General features: G+C 43.8%; 1 pseudogene; it reads right to left on the bottom strand.

Moving 5' to 3' along the window:
* The window catches only part of LOC121835857, a 177,008-nt pseudogene that overhangs the window by 124,061 nt on the left and 32,852 nt on the right, over nt 1–20,095 (bottom strand).

The following is a 20,095-nucleotide window of genomic DNA, read 5'->3' as shown; positions in this document are numbered from 1 at the left end:
ATATACTAACCGAGCATAAACGGTTTAGAGCTTTGCTCTAGGGCTTTTGTTCACAACGTCCTTGCGCAGAGGACTTGGCGAAATTTAAGATTACAGCTTTCTTAATTTTCTTAGGATTTGGATTTGTGTGAAGAGTGCTGTTCTTGTGCATGGCAACGTTGGTATATAGAGGACTTCGCAAACTCTAAAAATACAGTTTATCTAGGTTTTTGGTAGTTTTTTTGTGTCACATGATATAGTATAGTTGAAGTGTTTTCGTCCGGTTTTTTGCAGGGGTTGCTATTATTGTGCTGTGCCTTAGAAGTGTTTGGAAGCTGTAATAGATCCTTCAGACAGCCAAGTTGGAACAGAACAACGGTTTATTTCCGAATGAGCGTTTATATACACTCCGCATGTTATGATCAGCGAACGCGGCTTGCGTTGGTGATAGGCGCTGATAGCGATAACAACGAATATACAATGTCACTACATGACACTCCTTTTTCCTACGATTAGATGCACAAAACAATAAAGAACGCTTGGTTAATCATTAATGCCATAGCGTACAACAGAATGTCGATTGCGTGTTGATCTTCATGGTGGAGTAGGAGCTTGCGTTGCGACTCCGGGCTCGCCTCCGGCCGCTGCGAGGGTCCCGCTGTGGGTGGGAGCCTGAGGTGATAGTCCACCCATGTACTGGCGTCCCCTTGAGGCGCCGTCCAGGCTCGTCCGAGCTGGTTTCGGTGTCTGTGATGGTGCTCCCCGTTGTCCAGTTGAACCGTGTATGACACCGGGCCTCGCACTTCCACCAAGGTAGCTGCTGTCCACCGGGCTCCTGGATTGAAACTCTTTGCGTAGACTGCGTCACCCACAGCAAAACACTTTGTTGGCGACGCCTGAACCTCAGGTTCACGCTGACGTTCTGAATGAAGTCTGTCCAAGGCTGTCCTCAACTTCCGCCCCATCATCAATTCTGCCGGTGACTTTCCCGTGACAGAATGCTGCATGGTGTGTTGTTTAAACAAGAACCGCGCAATCTTGCACTGAGTTGTGCCTTCCTGTTGTTTCTTCAAAGCTTCCTTGACTTCTCCTACCATCCCTTCGGCCCTGCCATTACTGGCGGGATGATAAGGTGCTGCGAACACTGTACGAACACCGTTCAATTTCAAAAACGTTTGTAATTCAGCACCAATGAATGCTGTGCCATAATCAGAGACAATTACGTCTGGCACCCCGTGAGTCGCAAACATTTTCCTTAAGCTGGTGACGACAGCTGAAGACTTCATTGATGGCATGATTTCTACCTCTGCCCAGTTGCTGGACGCATCAACTACAATTAGAAACACTTCTCCCTTGACTGGCCCCGCGAAGTCTATGTGTAGACGACTCCAAGGTTGATCTGGCTTGACCCAGAAATGCATTGGAGCCTTGGGGTCGCTTTGGCGGTTTCTTTGACACGGCTGACAGTACTGCACAAATTCTTCAATCTGGCTGTCCATCTTTGGCCACCACCTAAGCCCTCTTGCTGAAGCTTTCATGGCACTCATTCCCGGGTGGTTTGCATGCAGCAACTGAAGTACCCTTTCTCTTGCTACTTGCGGGATGACCACACGGTTTCCCTACAGTATACAATCACGATGCAACGACAACTCGGACTTCCTTACCTCGTAAGGCGCGAACGCATTGTCCGGTTGCTTCGACGGCCAGCCACTGAGGATTCAGTCCTTGACCTTCGATAAGATGCAGTCTTTCTTGGTCATCCTTGCGAAGTCTGCCGCCTGGAGTGGAGCATACTCGACAGCTTCAAGCAGTAGCACGTCCCCCGGTGGCTGTGGCTCGTCTTCGTCTCCCACGATTGGCAGACGACTGAGTGCATCAGCGTTGGAGTTGTCTTCGCCTCGCCTGTACTGAATGCTATAGTTATACGCCCCCAACAACAAAATCCAGCGAAGCATCCTGGGCGACAGCACTTCTGGCACCCGCTTCTCAGTGTTGAACAACCCCAACAGCGGCTTATGATCCGTTACTACGGTAAAGTCTCTTCCGGCCAGGTACTGGTGAAATCTTTTCACTCCGAAGACGATTGCTAAACCTTCTTTGTCAATCTGCGCATAGTTGCGTTCACTAGCACCGAGAGCTCGTGAGGCATACGCTATAGGTTGCTCTTTCCCGTCATCAGCCCTATGCGCCAGCACGGCCCCTACCTCGACAGGTGACGCGTCGCAGCACAAAACCAACGGCCGCTTGGGGTCATAGGGAACAAGTACTGCATCCGAGCTAAGCAACTTCTTCAGCTTTTCGAACGCCCGCTGGTGCTCACCTGTCCATTTCCATTCTTGCTCGTGGTCCAACAGTCGATGAAGGGGTCCCGCAACTTCTGTCTTCCCCTTGAGGAAGCTGGCGTAGAAATTTAACAACCCCAAGAAAGCTTGAAGCTGCTTCCTGCTTGTCGGCGGTGGCGCTTGCTGAATGGCGTCAGCCTTGCTCTGGCTCGGGTGGATACCTGTGGAATCGATTCTATGTCCCAGGAATTCAATGCTTGCTTGACTGAATTCACACTTTTCTTTGTTTACTCTTAGCTGCGCGCTTTGCTGACGCGACAGCACGGCTGCAAGCCTTTCCGAGTGTTCGTCTGCGTTGTTTCCCGATATCAAGATATCATCGAGATAAGCCTTCACCCCCGGAATGCCCGCCAATAACGTGTCGATGACTCACTGAAACACCCACGGCGCCACCGAGATTCCAAACGGCAGCCGCCGGATCTTGCATAGCCCTTTAATCGTGTTGACGGTCAGCATTTCTGCTGATTCATCGTCTAGGCTGAGCTGTTGATAAGCCTGAGTTAAGTCGAGTTTGGTAAAAATTTTACTCGACCCCAACGTCGCTAGCTTTTCCGCGGTCGTGGGCACAGGATATCCGCTGCTTTTAATAGCCTTGTTTACGGTACTACGGTAATCCCCACATAAACGCAAGGTTCCGTTTTTTTTCCTCACCACTACCAGCGGTGTAGCCCAGTTTGAGTACTCAATCGTCTCCCAGACGCCATGTTGCACCAGGCGATCCACTTCCTTGGCCACGTCGTCCTTGCGGGCCAGCGGGACAGGACGACTCTTGAGAAACACCGGGCGGGCGTCCTCTCGAAGTTCTATGTGAACTGGCGGTCCGTTGAGTCCAGGCAGATCACTGCCGAAAACCTCAGCAAAACGCGATGTCACGTCCTCCAACTTGATCTGCTGAATTCCGCTCAAACGGATGCCCAGCGAGTCAAAGCAGCTACGTCCGAGTAAACTGTTACCACGCTTCTTTACTACTAACAAAGGTAGCTCTGCTCTACAGCCTTTGAATTTCACTTCCACGTTTGCCCGACTCACCACGGACAATGATTCATTCGACCAGGTTACAAGCTTTGTGCCGGCTTCTTGCAGCGGTATCTCGCCTTGATTCTTCTCGATCAACCGAAACGTCTCTTCACTCACAATCGAGCAAGATGCTCCTGAAGTGACTTCCATCGGAACTTTCTGCCTTTGAATGTGCACTTCTACCATGAACTTTTCAGCCTGTTCACGCACTTCGCATACAGAAAACAACGCGCTCATTTCATAGACGCCCTTGATTTTCCCTTCCCGCTTGCGCAGGTCAGTAGGCTTCAACGGCGTCTGATTCTCGTCTTTTGAACGACATGCTTTTGCCACGTGTCGAACCTTTTTGCATTTGAAACAAGCAGCCTTTCTAAAACGGCATACATGCGGAGCATGCTTACCGTTGCAGCGGAAGCAGCTGACGTCGTCCGCCTTGGTGTCCAGTTTCATGCGTGTCGCTTGAACAAGACCCTCGCTTTCTTTGGTTCCGTCTTGAGCTTGCTTGCGTATATCGCGCTGCTGCTTCTCCGTTGCTTACGCCGTCAGCGTCATGTCGTACGCCACCTCGAACGTAAGGTCCCGTTCTGCGAGCAGCCGCTGTTGAACCGCTTCGTTCTTGATGCCGCATACGAACCGGTCCCTCATCATGACGTCCAGTGGAAGCTGTTTATCACCGAAACCGCAGTCTTCAGCCAGCTTCCGTAGTGCCGTAACATACTCCGATGCCGCCTCACCGCGAGCTTGGTTTCTTCTGTAGAATAAGAATCTTGCGTACAGCTCCGAAGGCCTTGGATGCATATGCTTCCGCACCGCCCCCTTGATGTCGTCGTAGCTCGCCGCCGTCGGTCTTGCTGGCTTGACCAAGGTCACGATCAGCCCTAAGTGTCCTCGCCGCAACAACTGAGCAGAACCGCTCGTTTTTGCTCGTCCGTGGTTATATTGTTTGCAGCGCAGAACATCTCTAGCCGTTCGACGTATTCATTTCAGGACGCATTCGTGCCGAGACGATATGCGCCGATCCTGCCGACCGATATCTTGCCTTACTCGACCGGGACTCGCCCGTCCGTCGATCCGCCTCGACGCCAATGTAATAGATCCTTCAGACAGCGCGGTTGGAACAGAACGACGGTTTATTTCCGTATGAGCGTTTATATACACTGCGCATGTTATGATAAGCGAACGCGGCTTGCGTTGGTGATAGGCGCTGATAGCGATAACAACGAATATACAATGTCACTACATGACAGAAGCAACGTGCATATTAAGGGTGTAAAGTTTTGGGCAGAGGTCTTCTTTTATGTATATATTTTGAAGGGGCGTTGTTGGTGACCTCTGGAGGTGGCTATAAATATTTTAGATGAAATATATTTTGGTGATGAGTTTGAGACGCCCTCAGTCCACTTTGCTTTGTCCCTTCTACATTGCCTTCAACTTTCTCTTCAAGTTTCAGGGTTTCAGCTTCATGATTAATACGCACCCGCTCGTCTGCACATTGATCATGGTTTCGCTTGCGATTACTTGTTCAAAAATGCTTAGACGTTCAGGCTTTTTTTTGTTCGCAATATTGTCTGAGACGGTAGGGGAGAATGTTAAATTTATCAGCATGTTACAGTTCCAAGCACTCGTTATTTTTTTTTTCATATTTTGTGATATTGCTTTTTTCCCACGCGGCACACATTCCGCTTTGGGAGGAATTTACTCACAGCGCGAAAGTTAAAGCTGAATACACCACGGGGAATAGGGGGGGGGGGGGGGGCGAAAAAGTGAACTCGAAGCGCCTTTCGTAAATATTTGGCAATGTCTCCACAAAAACTTGGCTTAGGCAGTTCCGCCCCTATCACCCTCTAAAGCGGTCCACAGCAGCACGTATGTGCCGGTCCCAGTGTGTCTGCCGTCTCTGGAATGCATCCTCGAAATGTGTTTGCTGAGAATGTCGAGCAATTCTTGAGCTTATACTTGGTTCAACTTAATCGTTCAAATCGGCTGCCTTTCAACTTCAACTTCTGTTGGGAAGCAGAAAAAGTCGCAATGCACTAAACCATTCAAGTATGGTAGGTGGACGACGGCATTCATGAGTTTCCTATTAAAAAATATACCAAGTAAACATGAACGCGCGAAGCGGTGCGTTGTCATAATGCACGAGCCAGATCTGTTAACACCAAAGATCGGGCGAGGTTTTGGCCCATTTTCCCGTAGATATCGTAAAAGACGACTGTAGTCCTTATAATGCTCTGTTTGGTCTACTGCGACGAACACTTCGTGCATGGTAATAAAACCCGAGACTTAGGAACACAGAAGGGGACGAACACATTTCTTATTAAAAAGAAATATTGAACATACACTTGAACTTTGTCTACGCCTGTTTCATCTTCTTGGTCTGTAACCATTGATGTGCGATCTGACTAAGCTGCATGCAAACGTGAACAACCCCGCACCCCTCGTGATCAGGTGCCAATATCAACGGCTAAGCTTTTGGGTTACACGATGCATGCCCCCGTAAGTAGTCAGAGTTACTTAGAATGTCCCCAAACCAATTAAAACCTCATTTGCGTACTCTTTAATGGCTCAACAAACATCAGCAAGGTCTTCAATTGGTAAAATTTGTAACAATGACGGGTTTTGACCATACTTTGTGCCTATCATTTTGAACATAAATTTGAATGGCCCTGGCACGAGTATGTTGTTCAAACCCCAGTGTACAGCTTAGGCTTTTTTTCCCCAAACGATGTCTGAATCATTTCCAGAATATCTCTAGTATCTCATTCGCATTTTTTTACTCCCAAAATTGAATGCACAATCATCGTTCCTTTCTCAGATCCATAAAAAAAATTACCACTGGCAACATACACCATACCACAAAACTGAACGTAACCAATCTGCGCATGCAATGACGTGGGCAAACTTTTCTAAACTTACTCCCAAGTTATACTTGCGCTTCTCTCTGCCATGAAGTGGGCTGACATTACTGCTATTTAGATGTAGAACCAGTTTCGTAGTTTCGGATACCACATTGTATGTGTTGCAGTATTTTACATGATATACTAGTAAGCGAGATTGGTCGATAAATATAAGGAAAATGGTTATCACCTTTTCTTTTCGCAATGTAAGCACGTTCGCAATGTTTCATTCTTCGGGTAGAATGCGATGATCGAGTGATGGTGTAAAACAGCTCTGCAGTATCATAGGGAATTTTTTTTTGACAGAAGCTCAGTCAATATTATTAGCCCCAACTGAGGAAGAAACTTTAGGATTTTCAATTAATTTAACAATAAAATTAGGGTTCACTTCAATTTAGTTCATAGACATTCACTCTAAAATATTGTCACGGGTGGTGACCAAAAACAATAAATAAACAAGAAGAAATAAACGTTTAATGTGGCGAACTTGTGCCAAAAATAAAAGGGTACAAAAGGTAATAGCCGAGCGTCGCGGGCGTCGAAGTCGGCGTGACAGCAGGGTCGAACGCTGGGGCGAGACTGACTCGACAAGGTCGCGAGCGGCGTCTTATCTAGAGTAAGTCACTATCTCGAAGATTCGGCGAAGAAGGTTCGAGCGTAGCGCGCTCGGGGCGAGAATGAACACGCACTTTCTAGAACAACATAAGCGGGGATAAACGACAGAAGTTATGTCCGGAGCAAGAATAAACGAGAAAGTTCTAGAAGGCCGTGACCCCTGCGCGCGGCAATATGCAATAAAAAAGATGGCAGGTTCATTAGAAAAGGAGTCAGCAAAAATAGTGTTCAGGTTAACCGCACATTCAACAGTAGGGACTGCAAAGCCATTTACACTAAGCCAGATAAATTATGCTGTCTTTACAGTTAACAGAGTTCCCAAACTGCTGAGAGTTAGTAGCTAACAATGTTCGCAAGATGATATCAAAAAAAGATGATTGCCATCCTAGATAGCAGTTTTAAAAGTTGCAAAAGCTTCTTGATATGCCACCCAGTGATTCGAAATATTAAAAAAAATAGCGGCCGTGGACAGTTTTTTTTTTAAATTATTGTACAGTATGTTAAACCAAACACAATAAGCGTAAGAGTTTATAAATCAAAGCACTGTGTACTATTCGGATCACAGTTAGAGGGAACACGGGAGTACGTGGCATCGGTTACTATCAGAGCACTCGAATAACCCGGCGTTCAAGATGCAGAGCCTCCGCATCGCCGCTGCTTCTGCTGCGTGCCTGGCTGTTAGAGTGCTCTGCTAGTACCCGATGCCACCCGCTCCGGTGTTTTTGCTAATTGTGATTATGATAATACGCCTCTGTAAGTGATGCAACGAGATTTCTGAAGAGGGTCCAATTTCCTTAAACAGAGAGACAAGATGGACTTCTTTAGTCATTTATAGAATAAACGAACACACTGTTTCTGGCTTCCCAACCTCCCCTGCTGGAATCGCAGTTTAATTTAGTTTCCATCAAGGAAACTAAAATTGGTAAACATAATGTGATATGTCGTCGGCAATTTCCGCTGAGCCCAAGCAGCTCAAATAATACCGAAACCAGATTAAATGACGACTTTGTAACAGAGTAAAATATATAAGCTGGCAACACTTGTTGTCTTTGTAACAAGTAGTATTTGGTGGTCGCATAGAATACAAATGCTTAACATTCAGAAGAATGAGGGAAAAATGTGTCAGATTACGTAAGACTAGATTAATTAAGATAATCTGAGATAAATAGTGAAGACTCGAAAAACCTTTTTATTATCGAATTGAGAACCTCATAAACATTATTCAGGAAGGTACCAAAACAACTAGGTGGCCTAACCCAGATGCAAAAATTAGACCTATTTAATGTGCGCAAAAACACACATAAAAAACTCGATTTAGTATCATTGTTCATGCAGCCTGGCATATGTAATCCGGTATTCTAAATAAACGTCCCTTTGTAACACCGAATTTTTCTATATCCGCGATGAACATTAAAACGCTTTCCACGCGTAAACATTTTGCTGTCATATATTTTAGCAGACCGCCAAATTTTATGGCGTGACTCAACCAACACACAATGATTCCAGAATCAGCACTCTAAACATCGCGGATTGTTGTGACTCTCCTCGGATTAGTAAAATGATTATGCAGAGTGTTCAATATCAATTCGAACATATTTTGTTTTAAAGGGATGGAGTTAGGCGAGTTTATTCTTCATTTATTTATCAAGCCTGGAGCACGTTAGATGAATGGACAACCGCCATAGAAATTTGGGTAATGAAGTCATATGTTTTAAAATCAAAGTTTAATTTCTCAGTATTTTGGGGTCAGGTAGTAACTTTATTGGTCACGGAAAATACTATTAGACGCAAGAAAGTTGAAAAAAAAATTGCAAATATATAGTAGATTGCTTTTTTAATATGAAATGCTTAATTTTCATCACTTGCGCGCAAGTAAGCGACGAACGCCCTGCCCAGAATGCCGCTTGGAAGAGTAACTTAGTCGTGTCACTCAGGTCGTCACTATCTCAGCAGCAGGGTGCACCCACAGCGCCAGGTACAACGTTACTGCAACGACTGCGTTACCCGTTTTAACGTCATTGTTGGAAAGGCGTTTTGCTCTTTTTTGTGAGCAATTTTTAAATCGGGCTAATCAACTGAACATCGATCAATTCATATCTCAAAAACTATTGCATTATAGCACTATATTTTTTTGGTCTGGCCTTAAAATTAATTTACGTCAATACTGCAATTGCAAAACCACCTTTAAATTCAATAATCAATAAGCAATTTACCAAATATATTTAATTTGACAACTTACCACGAAGATAATACCCTTTTTCGCATACCTGCTTCACTTCGCTTACCCTGATTCATACGTGGTGAAGTCGAAAACTTCCCTTATCTCTTTTTTAAGAAAAAATATGTTCAAATTAAAAAAAAAAAATTTCTGATGTATTTAAAAAGCAGACGATGTCCATTATTACTGTTAATCTCCAATGAACGTGAAAATTAGGCCCTTTCCTAAGGCTGTCAAGCCAGCCTCGAAATGTAGGTTAGTTCTGATTATACGCTCATTCCTTTGAACACGGTTGTGGAGTGGTTTTTGGTGTCGTCGTTCCAGATGCTCGTTCCTGAAGCGTTATTGCATAGAGCCTGCATGAGATCGTCGCACTCTCGATGTTTACTTTCATGCAACATTTCAGATACGTCCAACATGTTTTTTTGAACATGATGAGTGCAAGAAAGCTACTTGTGACGTGTTCTTCCGTACATTTAAATTTCTCAATACATCAAAGTGAATCCCGACAGCAGTTCACAGTTAGGCCTATTTAATGTGACTGGATTCTGGTAAAGTAGCGCCATTGCCTTTCCTACCTGCTAAAGGGACAGAACCGGATACTAACATACAAACGACTAAATCCTCGCAAGGCGATTGGTTAATCTATCTATGCTGCCATGAAAGTCGCATCTCTGTCTATTGAAAACTTTGAAGCTTCCAGAGGATCATCCTAAACCAGTCGTGCCAAGATCACCTTGGAGCATCATTATGCTGGAAGCTTTCCTCGCCAATATAAGCGTCTTTGGCACTGTGTATGCAATCAACTTATCAATCAAGCCCATCTCCACGATTCTCTTACGATTATATTGTTCTTCTTGCGTATTTCAAAACAATAAAATTATTTTTCATTGCCTCCCCAAGCTCCACAGGCTTGGCCCATCATTAGCCAGTGGCTGTAAATGGTCGTTTCGCAAGTGGCCGATGACTGGCCTTTCTGTGGCCATTGGCCAATCGCCACTGGCCCTCAACCATCGGCCAAATGGCCGATGGTTGATGAATGGCCACTCTTTGGCCATTGGCCAAAAAACCATAGCCAGCCATTGGCAAATGCTTTGTCGAAATCCCTGCTGCTTGGGTCCAAGCACTACCACAGCATGTTGTGTTGGTACGAAGAGGTGCGTATATAAGAAACGTCTCCATAAAGCTACCCGTCACTAACGAATTTAGATCGGCTCATCAAGAACGAAAGGGTCAAGGAGAAATTGCTCATTTTACAGACCAAGATGGCGGCCATGCTGGGAGCTCGGCGCTACTTTCCCAGGGTCAAGTGACTTTAGGCCTACAATACTTGCCGACTTAATAATGATAGCATTATTGTTCATTATTATTGGTTCAATCGGGGTAGCTAGGGGAGAGAAAGAACTTCAAAATTACGCTTAGCATGTCCTCCGACATGCTAAGTAAACAGTTTGTACTTGATAAGTAAACATTGTGCAATGGATAACCACAAAAAAGATGCGCACAAAAATACTAATTTAGGCTGTATTTTAAGTAACCTCAGAAAATTAATACACTAGACACATGCAAAAACAAAGTAGGTTGAATTATTTACATTAATATTGTTTTGCAGAATCATGCAAAGCTATATTTTGGAGAAATTTTACCTAGATATGTGTTACTGCTTTTAATGTAATATAAAACTCCAGAGCAAAACTGATGAAGTAGTGTCTCCCCGCATTAAGATCGGCATGTAAGAACCTTTCGATAATAATTGTGGCGGGTAAGGTAAAAGAAATTAACATGTTAAAAAGCTGCCATTTTTATTTGATGAATCATCGATAATTATATTGGGTATCTAATCATGTAGTTTAATTCCTGAGTCTGCGGTGCAGAAAACAGAATCTTTCAGTCGAAGGAAGAGAAAGAAGAGAATGTCTCTAACTCAGCTCAAACTAAACTTTAGACGCTCCTTTCGTTGTCTTCTTTCGACTGAAAGTTTTCCTTCACTGCACTACAGTTTCAAGTGTCAAACTACATGATTAGCTAACACCAGCTCGCCTGCATACTCACAGTCTTTTCACTGATAGGGGATATGTACCCTTGAAATATTGAGATCATTAAACACGGTCTTGCTGTTTGAACCGTAGGGCGCATTACTGATCGCTCTCACAAAGTTTTTTCTGACGCAAGTAAATTGTATTAACGTTAAATTTCGGGGTTGTACCTGAGACGAGGCCGCAATAGCCTAAGTAAAAATAAAATAAACCAATGCAAATTAATATTTTCACTCCAGTTTGCCAGCCTACAGTTTCACGCAAGCCCAATATAGAGAGTCCAGTGCGGAGAATATTGACCCTCCGATTCCCTCGGCCGCTCTAAAGTACCGCTCAAAGGACGTTTTCTATGCGGGCGCCGCCACATTCAATCGTGAAACTTTCGATGTGCAAAAAAGACATCGTTTTGCTCTTACCACAACTCCGGGAAATGCTCGCGTTTTAATCGCGACTGTTTATCATTCTTGTTTTGCCTTTTCTATATTATTTTACTTGTGTTAGGTTGTAATGCCTTCATGTTTTTCATCACTCATAAAGGAATCTTCAGCTACTTGATTGGGGTCGAGGGAAAACGAGAACAGACTCTACCAGCACACAATCAATTACTACTTCGCATCAACCAACATGACAGGTGATTGATACCTGAAATTCAATGTCCGGTAAAAAAAAGCCTCAGGCCCTAACCGAGGGGAATTCGCGATGTGAAAGATTTAAAGCTCCGCTGTGGGCGACATTCCACAATTGACGGGAGGAAAACTAACGTAAGCGGTTGAGTTGGCGCTGCTATTTCAATATGGTATCACATGATGCAAAAACGTGAAAGCTTCTTTGAGATGAACGCCCTAAAGCAGATCCCGCAGATCTGAGCTTGTGCTCTGTGGTACAATATGCGAGTGGCCGCGTCCACCTTGTGGTCTGCTTCTGTTTTACTCCCTCGAATAAAAAAAAAAGAGACAATATTTTATTTTCTTGCATTTTTCCAGAAAACAACCATCACACAATTTGAGTGTCATAAATGTAAAAGCTAAAAACACACATGTGAAAAGTTTTTTTGCAGTACGTTCAACGGCTAATTTTTATGTATTTTTAGACCGGAACAGCACTCAGGAGCACCCTGTGCTGTAGAGCCTCGTACGTTCATCATCACCAAGACTGTCCGGATTGAAGCAGTACAGATGCATCCCATAAAGGTTGGTGGAGTTCGTCGTCACCACTCGGAAAACGTGATTCTAAACCAGTATACATTTTCTTCGCGCTCAATATTTAAGCAATGCTAATTGTTTTGGCAACTTTACCAAGCACTTCACATGTCCTTTACTTCAGTGGAACATCGATGAAAAATCGATAAGGGCGCCAGCGCCGCATACTGTTCTAAAAAGCCTAACCTTTCTGTAATTATGAAGAATTATCATTTGCTGCCACAGAAATTAAAGAAAGTGCCCATATTTGACTAGATGGCTTGCTTCTTTTATCTGCCACACTTTGTGTCCGAAAATTTATGTGTACACTACGTTCGTATAGATTCACTCCTAATAACCCGTAAATAAGGTCTTCGCCAAACAAGCGCTATGCTAAGGGTTGGGGGACGGACGGTTTCCTCAACTGGGTTTGGCCTATAGCAGGGGTAGCAAGATGGCCATATTTGGGGAGCCATTAAAAGGACGTATTTTAAGCAATGAGATGCAATAAAAAATAGGCGTTTCGTTAATTCAATTTGTTTCCCAACTCGGTGGCCACTACGAATTCAACTTATAAAGCAATTACTCAGTATGAATTTTTTATTGTGAGCACCCATGCATACAACAAGGACCTTGTTCAATGTCCATGGGATGGCACAAAATCATCAATATGCAAGTTGCTCCTTATATGAATTTTAAATTGACATCTTGGGGTTGATGTGGGCTTGTGGGGTAGGTTTCCCTGGAATCCTCTAGGCGTATTTGGAGCTCGAAAAGTCACATGAGGCTCGCGACCCGCGGTTTGCCCAAACTGAGCATTAGTACGACATTGTTTTTATGAGAAATGGGTAGATGGCGGTGTTCAATAATAAGTCCGATTATGTCTCTTTCGCCCGTCTTGGTGGGTACAATTTTAGACGCGGTGACCTTGTGGAACTTCGCACATCCGCGTAATCCTTGTGTTATTGCCGCTGACTGGTGGCTGATGGCTTTGATGAAGATGTGGCCAAACAGCCTTTGTAATTGATCCAGAGGTTTATGTTTTCACAGCAGTAGATTCTCTCGATATAAAAGAGCAGGAAGATGAAGATACATCGAAGTTGGCAACGTCGGCAGATGTTTCAAATACTTCGTTCCGGGTCTTCAAACAGTTTTTTGTGTAACGATGGTGATGTGAACCATCCATTTAAGTGTATCGTGAGTCGAGCATGAGGTCGTCGGGATAAAAATGTAACTAGGTGTCTTTCTTTTAACATCGAGCGAGCGAAGCTTGGAGTCGCACTGCTGCTGCAGAAAAGTATAGAGAATGTTGGGTACACTATAAAATGGAATATACATTTGTTAATGACAGGTAGCCCTATATTGTATTTGGTATTCACAATTCATATCGACATTTAAGTAAACGTATTTAGGCCTTGGATAGAAGTCGGTATCGGGCCGTCAAATTGCTTAATATAGAAGTCCACACATATCGCTAACTTTATGAAGAAATTTTCATTCCTAAGAAACAGCAAATATATTTTAAAGACATATTTTATTAAGTTTAACATTCTAATGGCTGTGATCAGTGTTATCGAAGATCCGATGTAGCATGCTCACATAATATGAGATAAACAATGAGCGCGCGGTTAACGCTTCGTGATAATGAAGGTATAACACCAGGGAGGGAGTGTAACATTTGGAGCTCTCTGCCGGATATTTGAAAATAAAACTTAAATGTGGTACAATAAGAATTGTTTATCGCACCTTCAAGGTTTAATAGAAGGAGACCGCTGAAGATCTGTCACCGCTTCGTAAACGAAGGTTTTCAGGCCGTAGGCAATATTTTCACTTGTGTTCCAGACCTTCCTGTCCTTAGGGTATAATCGCCGTAGCCACTGTGGATGTGACATATAAGCTACAGCATGATACTTGTGAGCATAAAAATGCATGCAAATAATATACATTTTTTGTAGATCATTTTATCAATATAAAAATATCAGCGTCAGGAATGACTACCGAAAAACGGTTTTATGTTAATTGAAAGCAGCAAGATATGTTAATAGCCGATTGTTTAAACGGGTTATCCTACTCTATAAATATGTTTCCGCCAAAGGACCGGAAACCCGATGCTCGTGATTCACAGCAGCTCAGACATCCTAACTACAAACCAAATATGGGAAACAATTTGTTTCTTAGTATCACCTAAAATTGAGGTAGGCAGAAATGGAAAGAGAATGAAGCTTCGAAAACGTTCACGCCGTTTTATGAGTAAATTTGAGAGGCATTCTTCCAAACGGAACGATGTAGTTAATCCGCGGGTGAGGAGAGACGGTAATACTAAACGTAGATATTTAGAAATATTATAGAAGTTTATTTTTCGATGTTGTTTTAATGGAGGATAAAAACATCTGATATTTAAGAAAATGCCTGACAATTTCAACGCTTGTCGTTGCCGGTAAATTAAGACGCCATGTTTTTTTGTTCTTTTCTTTATTATATAGGTTTTCTTCGAGTAGAACTGTAGTCACCAATTATGCCCTACGTAAATATGGAGGCTCTCAAGAATTAAGGTCTGGAGGTGGACGCTCAATTTCTGTTCATTCGAGCTGTAGAACTCTTGCAAGTACCTCACACCATGTAAGTCCTTCGTCGCACTTCAGAACATCAGACGTGAGGCCGAAGGCGCAGCTGCACAGACACAGGTCTTTGCTCTGCGTCTTTCGCCTGTGGCAGACTGATTGTCCTAATTCGATGAGGGACCCCTTTCCAGCCCGTTAGGGCTGCGGCCGTCGGCGTTTTCCGAAGCCACCTCAACAAGGCCGACCGGCCGGCACCACACACGGCGCCTTTGATCTCCGCGGAGCTCCGCGCTAATCCAAGCGATACGCCGCGGGGGACTACGCAACGCGGCATCTGCGCCCTCGCTGCTGTAACTTCGTTGCTGTTTCTGCACGTGGGAAGTGAATGCTGCCGAACAGTGCGCCCCCTCTGATCCATCGTTGCAGGCTGCTACAAAGTCAAGCTCCCGCTGAATGCTTGGGTTCCTGTTTCCACATTTTATTATTTTCCTCGGAGCGGACTCGGTCTGCTGCGCGGCGTGATCTGGGAAAGCATAGAATGTAGAAACTAGGAACCTTCCCTTTCATATATATATATATATATATATATATATATATATATGTGTGCCAATTACTTTTGCAGGAAATACAAATTTATTCAGTATTGTACTTTGCCTCCTTATTATCAAGGAATGTGGCGTCTATCTCCACATATCTATTCAAAACAGCGCCAAATTAATAAATAGTTGAGGGCAATTTAATATTCGACAAGAGATATTTGAGAGGAAAAGCTTTCCGCAGATGACTATCAGTGGTGATTCACCATAAGGAGCCGTTCTCGAGCGAAATATTTGAAGCCTTGAATGATGAGCCGTCCGTATAGCTTTTTGCCTGTATTTTTTTATCTTGATTGAGTTCTCTCAACTAAAATAACTTAAATTTCCACAGACCTAAAAGATGGGTGTACTATTTTCTATACACTAAAGACACCTACACCATCAAAAATCTGGTGTTTTCTGGTGTGCCGCCAGACATTTTCACTCCCGTGATTTTGGACATTTCCACACCAGCACTCCGGTGTTTTGAAGTGACACCAGCAGGTTCGTGTTCTTTATTTATTAAATGGATACTGCGGCTCTCTGTTGAAATCCTTAGCAGGAATAGAAGCTTTCATAATATATACGCGATGAGTAGACACGCAAAATGTGAACTAAACATATATCTGATGACGTGCGTTATCAAACCTGGTAAGTGATGAAAGCGTGACAATTTCATTCCACAGTGAATTCCAATCTTAAATTTCCCGAGGGAAAGTTTATATTTTAAAACATAATGTTAAAATCGGTATTGATGTAATAATCTTGAGGGATTGAGGATTGCCGATCCGCTGGATGAAAACGTGATATATTGTTCAATAAGAATTTTAAACTTGCCGCTCATAAACAATAGAGAAGTTGTAATGTATTAATATGTGTTCCAGTTTCACACGTCGTCATATTGACGTCTGTAAGCAGGTGCGCCCCAGAAGTCCGGTTTCTCAATGCGTTGAAGATGGACACAAAAGATTTTTTGGGGTGCCTACAAGTCCGCTTATCCCGTCTGCCGTGTGGGGGGAAAGAAACAAAGTTAGCGTAGTCCAGCAGTGGTATAATTCGTTTTTTATATGGTATAGTCTTTTTCTCGGTATCTTAGATTATAAGGGTACGCCTAAGGGTGAAACATTTGCTTCTACCCTTTTTAACGCTTTGATTAACAAATTGATTCAAAATCAATTTTGCATTAAACGCAATGTCGAGGTATTTATCGTGGTCTACAAACTTTATATTGTTTCCTTTCACAGTGTAATTAAGCTGAAATTGATTTTTTTTCCAATTTATAGTCATTTCTACTATTTTGTCATAATGTATTTGCATTTGCCATTGTTTAGGCCAGTCTTCAATCTGCAATAGTGCGTTACTGAGATATAGTTAGCCTTGGGGGATAGAATTGTCGAATAAATGACACAGTCATCTGCAAAAAGTTTGTTTGACACTTGTATGTGTTTTGAGATATATTTCCCTAAGATCAGGAAAAAGAAAGAACAAAGTACTGATCCCTGGGGTACCTCCGAAGTCACGCGAAGGAGACTGGAGGATCTACCATTCATTTCGACATACTGAGTTCCCTCAGATAAGTAGGCAGCAAGCCAGTTTATTAGTTTGTCTTTTGTTTATAGAAGAAACCGTGGGCGGAAGTTTAGAATATTCTAGAAATAAAACATTTTGTCCCCGTTTACTTATTTGTGTAGCGAACGAGTGGGCGACTTCTGTTAACTGAGAGTCAGTAGAGAGGACCTTCCTGAAGTCGTGTTGGCACTTGACCAGAATAATATTTGAATCATTGCTTCAATAATATGAGTTCATCTGGTTTGCGGCAGGTATTTGTCATTAACACCGGTCTGTAATTACTTAGGTTATCGCGGTTGTAACAATGGGGTGCTTTCTTTTCCTGTTTTTTTTTTTTTTTAATGTGAGGCAAAACTTAATATCAGAGAGAAACTGTAAACAATAGGTGTAAATATTTTAATATCAGCTTCTTAAACTGCCGTAAAAGCTCATTACGCAAAGAATCAGGACGAGGACTATTCTTGGAGCCAAAAATATTCAACAACTTAAAAACCGCCGATTCCGAGATTTCAACGTCTTGAATCCCAGGGGAAAGAATGACTTCTAACTCAGGCAGCAGATTGCTGCTCGACTTACGTACCGTCAGAACTTCTAAAGCGTACTTGACGACAATGAGCACAACATAACGCTGAAGAAAGATTAATGTTTTCACTTAAAGATCATAATTGATAATTGAATGTTTAAATGACATATTACTTGCCCATTTTCTCCTTCCGCAAAATATTTTGTTTTTCAGTCGGGTAATGCTTTGCTCGAGATGGAGTATGTCGTTCCTGCTCCGTCTACTTTTTTACAGTGGTCTTCTGCTACGAAAGATATATATTGTGTGATACAAATTTCGTCAATTTATAGAACGAGGTATCAGGATGTAGCCGGGATATGGAAGTAACCTTTTTCTTCGGACGCTTAGCCCGCCACGCAACTTTCTGCCCTTGCACGAGCCATCTTCAGCATTCATATGTCTGCGTACCAGGACTTGTCGAAATCTATCAGCATCTACAACCCTCTTGGAGTGATCAGCACCCGCGTAGTCTTGTTGGTACGAAAATGCTAGCACAGATCTACCTGTGTTGACTCCAGAAGGGCAGCGTCGCACTTCGGGCTGCTCCCTTCCCCGCTTGACGCTCGGAGGAAGTCTCGCCATCTATGAGTATGGCAGACGCTGGCATGGCTCTCCTCCCGGTGGGCGCTCGAAGACCTTGGGGACAGTGGGCTCTCCTCCCGGTGGGTACTTAGAGGCCTCGAAGACAGTGCGCCAGTCTTTGGTTGACGGCGTGCCGGTTGATATTGGATGTGAATCCTCACTGGCAGTTGGCGGTGGTACATCCTGTCGGTAACGGCCAGGCTCATCAGTACCAAGGCATCTTCGAAAAAAAATTTTTTTTCACGAAGTAGGTCCTTAGATTTTGTTTGCCACGTTGGACGGACCGCACTTCCTCGAATAAGTTGTTCATTTTACGGCAAGGCTCCCGTACCAGATCATGAAGTCCGTGGTCCTACTGCGGTGATTCTTCATTTTGCCAGTCCTGGACCAACGAAGCCGACACCACGTGACTCACGATTAACGTCTCCGGGCTCTGCCTTTAACTGCACATAGTGCACTTGAACACGCCAGAACCATTCGTCACGAGTAGGTCAAATTCAACATCAAGGACATTGACGCATTCAGAGCGGAAGCTGCGGGCGCACGCGCCCGAGCGAACAATGAATATCTGCCGAGATACGAGGGCATCGCAAAAACCACATAGTCCTTCATTCTCGAGGTGCAGCGTTAAATTGCTTGCGGCAGCGTAGGAGTGATATCTAATTGGCGGACAACGGCGCAGTCGGCAGGATTTAGAGGTGAAAGCTGATTCCTAAAAATCAACGAACAGCGAAGAGCCTCAGAACGAACCGCTTCGCTCAGTGACTTCTCCGTGTATGTATTGGTTATAACATTTATGTAACATGAATATAACATATAACCTACCCCATGAATGAGGAATTTCTATATAACATATATAAAATGCATTGAATTTTTAGGGCCTCTGAGATTCGGTATGCATAAAATGTAGCCTTGATGACGTAACAATGTCAGGTGGCACTGTTATATCGTCCCAAAGGCGCTCAAAATGCATAGAATATAGGAGTTGCCTTTGACGTCACATGATATCATGGCGTCACGTAACACTTGTCGCAACGTGACATCATTCCGTCACTTGACAAAATGATGTAACGTGGTACCATAACCTCAAGGGACACGGCAACCTCAAGGGACACCATGTCCCCTCGAGACACAAATAATTTCGTGACACCATGATGTCACGTGAAACTAACGTCAGGAGACATGACCTGGCATTGTGACGTCACGCCACGTGAAACTGCGACATCACGTTAAAAGGTGGCATCACGCGACACTCTGATGTCATAACCTCCCGGCGATATCGCATGACATGCGGACGTCAAGGACGAGGTGGCGTTACGTGATACGCTGGGGTCATAGTGTCTCGTGACGTGGCATGACATCACGTCACGCGGCTACGTGGCGTCAGGTGACATCGTGAATGATATTGTAACGTTGAAAATATAAAAAATAGCGCAAAAAAGACAAGTACAACAAGCATACAGGACAAACGCTACAAATTGTAACATCACGTCACATGACACTGGGACGTAAGGTCATATCATAATGTGACAGTGTTCGGCAACCTGACAGTGACGACTTTTTATATTTACAAATCCCTGGCAATGTGCTTTCAGTCGCCTGGTGCTCGCAAAAGGAGGACCAAAATGATGCCCTAAAATTTATCTTGGCACCTAGAACGCCTCCAGGAAATACCCTAGAGTCAGCTGAATTTTTTCCTTGCTATTATGTTTTTTTGTTACGATTTGAGGCCCATACCGAAACGGCATCTGACACAAAAGTTCCGACACACCTCTACCTCTTTTAAATATGACAGTCACGGCTGGCCTTGCTCGACCCTTCAGGGGTCCATGCAGTTCTCATGTGCCGGCAGGGGACCTAGCGGAATAGAAAAAAACAGCGCAAAGTAAACGACGAACAATACGAGGAGCAAACAGACACGACGCTGGTGAGGCAACCACAGCAGGCTGGAGTGTTGGGCACAC

The sequence above is a fragment of the Ixodes scapularis genome, unplaced genomic scaffold, assembly GCF_016920785.2.
Source record: "Ixodes scapularis isolate PalLabHiFi unplaced genomic scaffold, ASM1692078v2 PGA_scaffold1__304_contigs__length_218370807, whole genome shotgun sequence".
In the NCBI taxonomy this organism is placed as follows: domain Eukaryota; kingdom Metazoa; phylum Arthropoda; class Arachnida; order Ixodida; family Ixodidae; genus Ixodes; species Ixodes scapularis.
The sequence above is the reverse complement of the archived record's forward strand: the minus strand, read 5'-3'. Positions and strand labels throughout refer to the sequence as shown.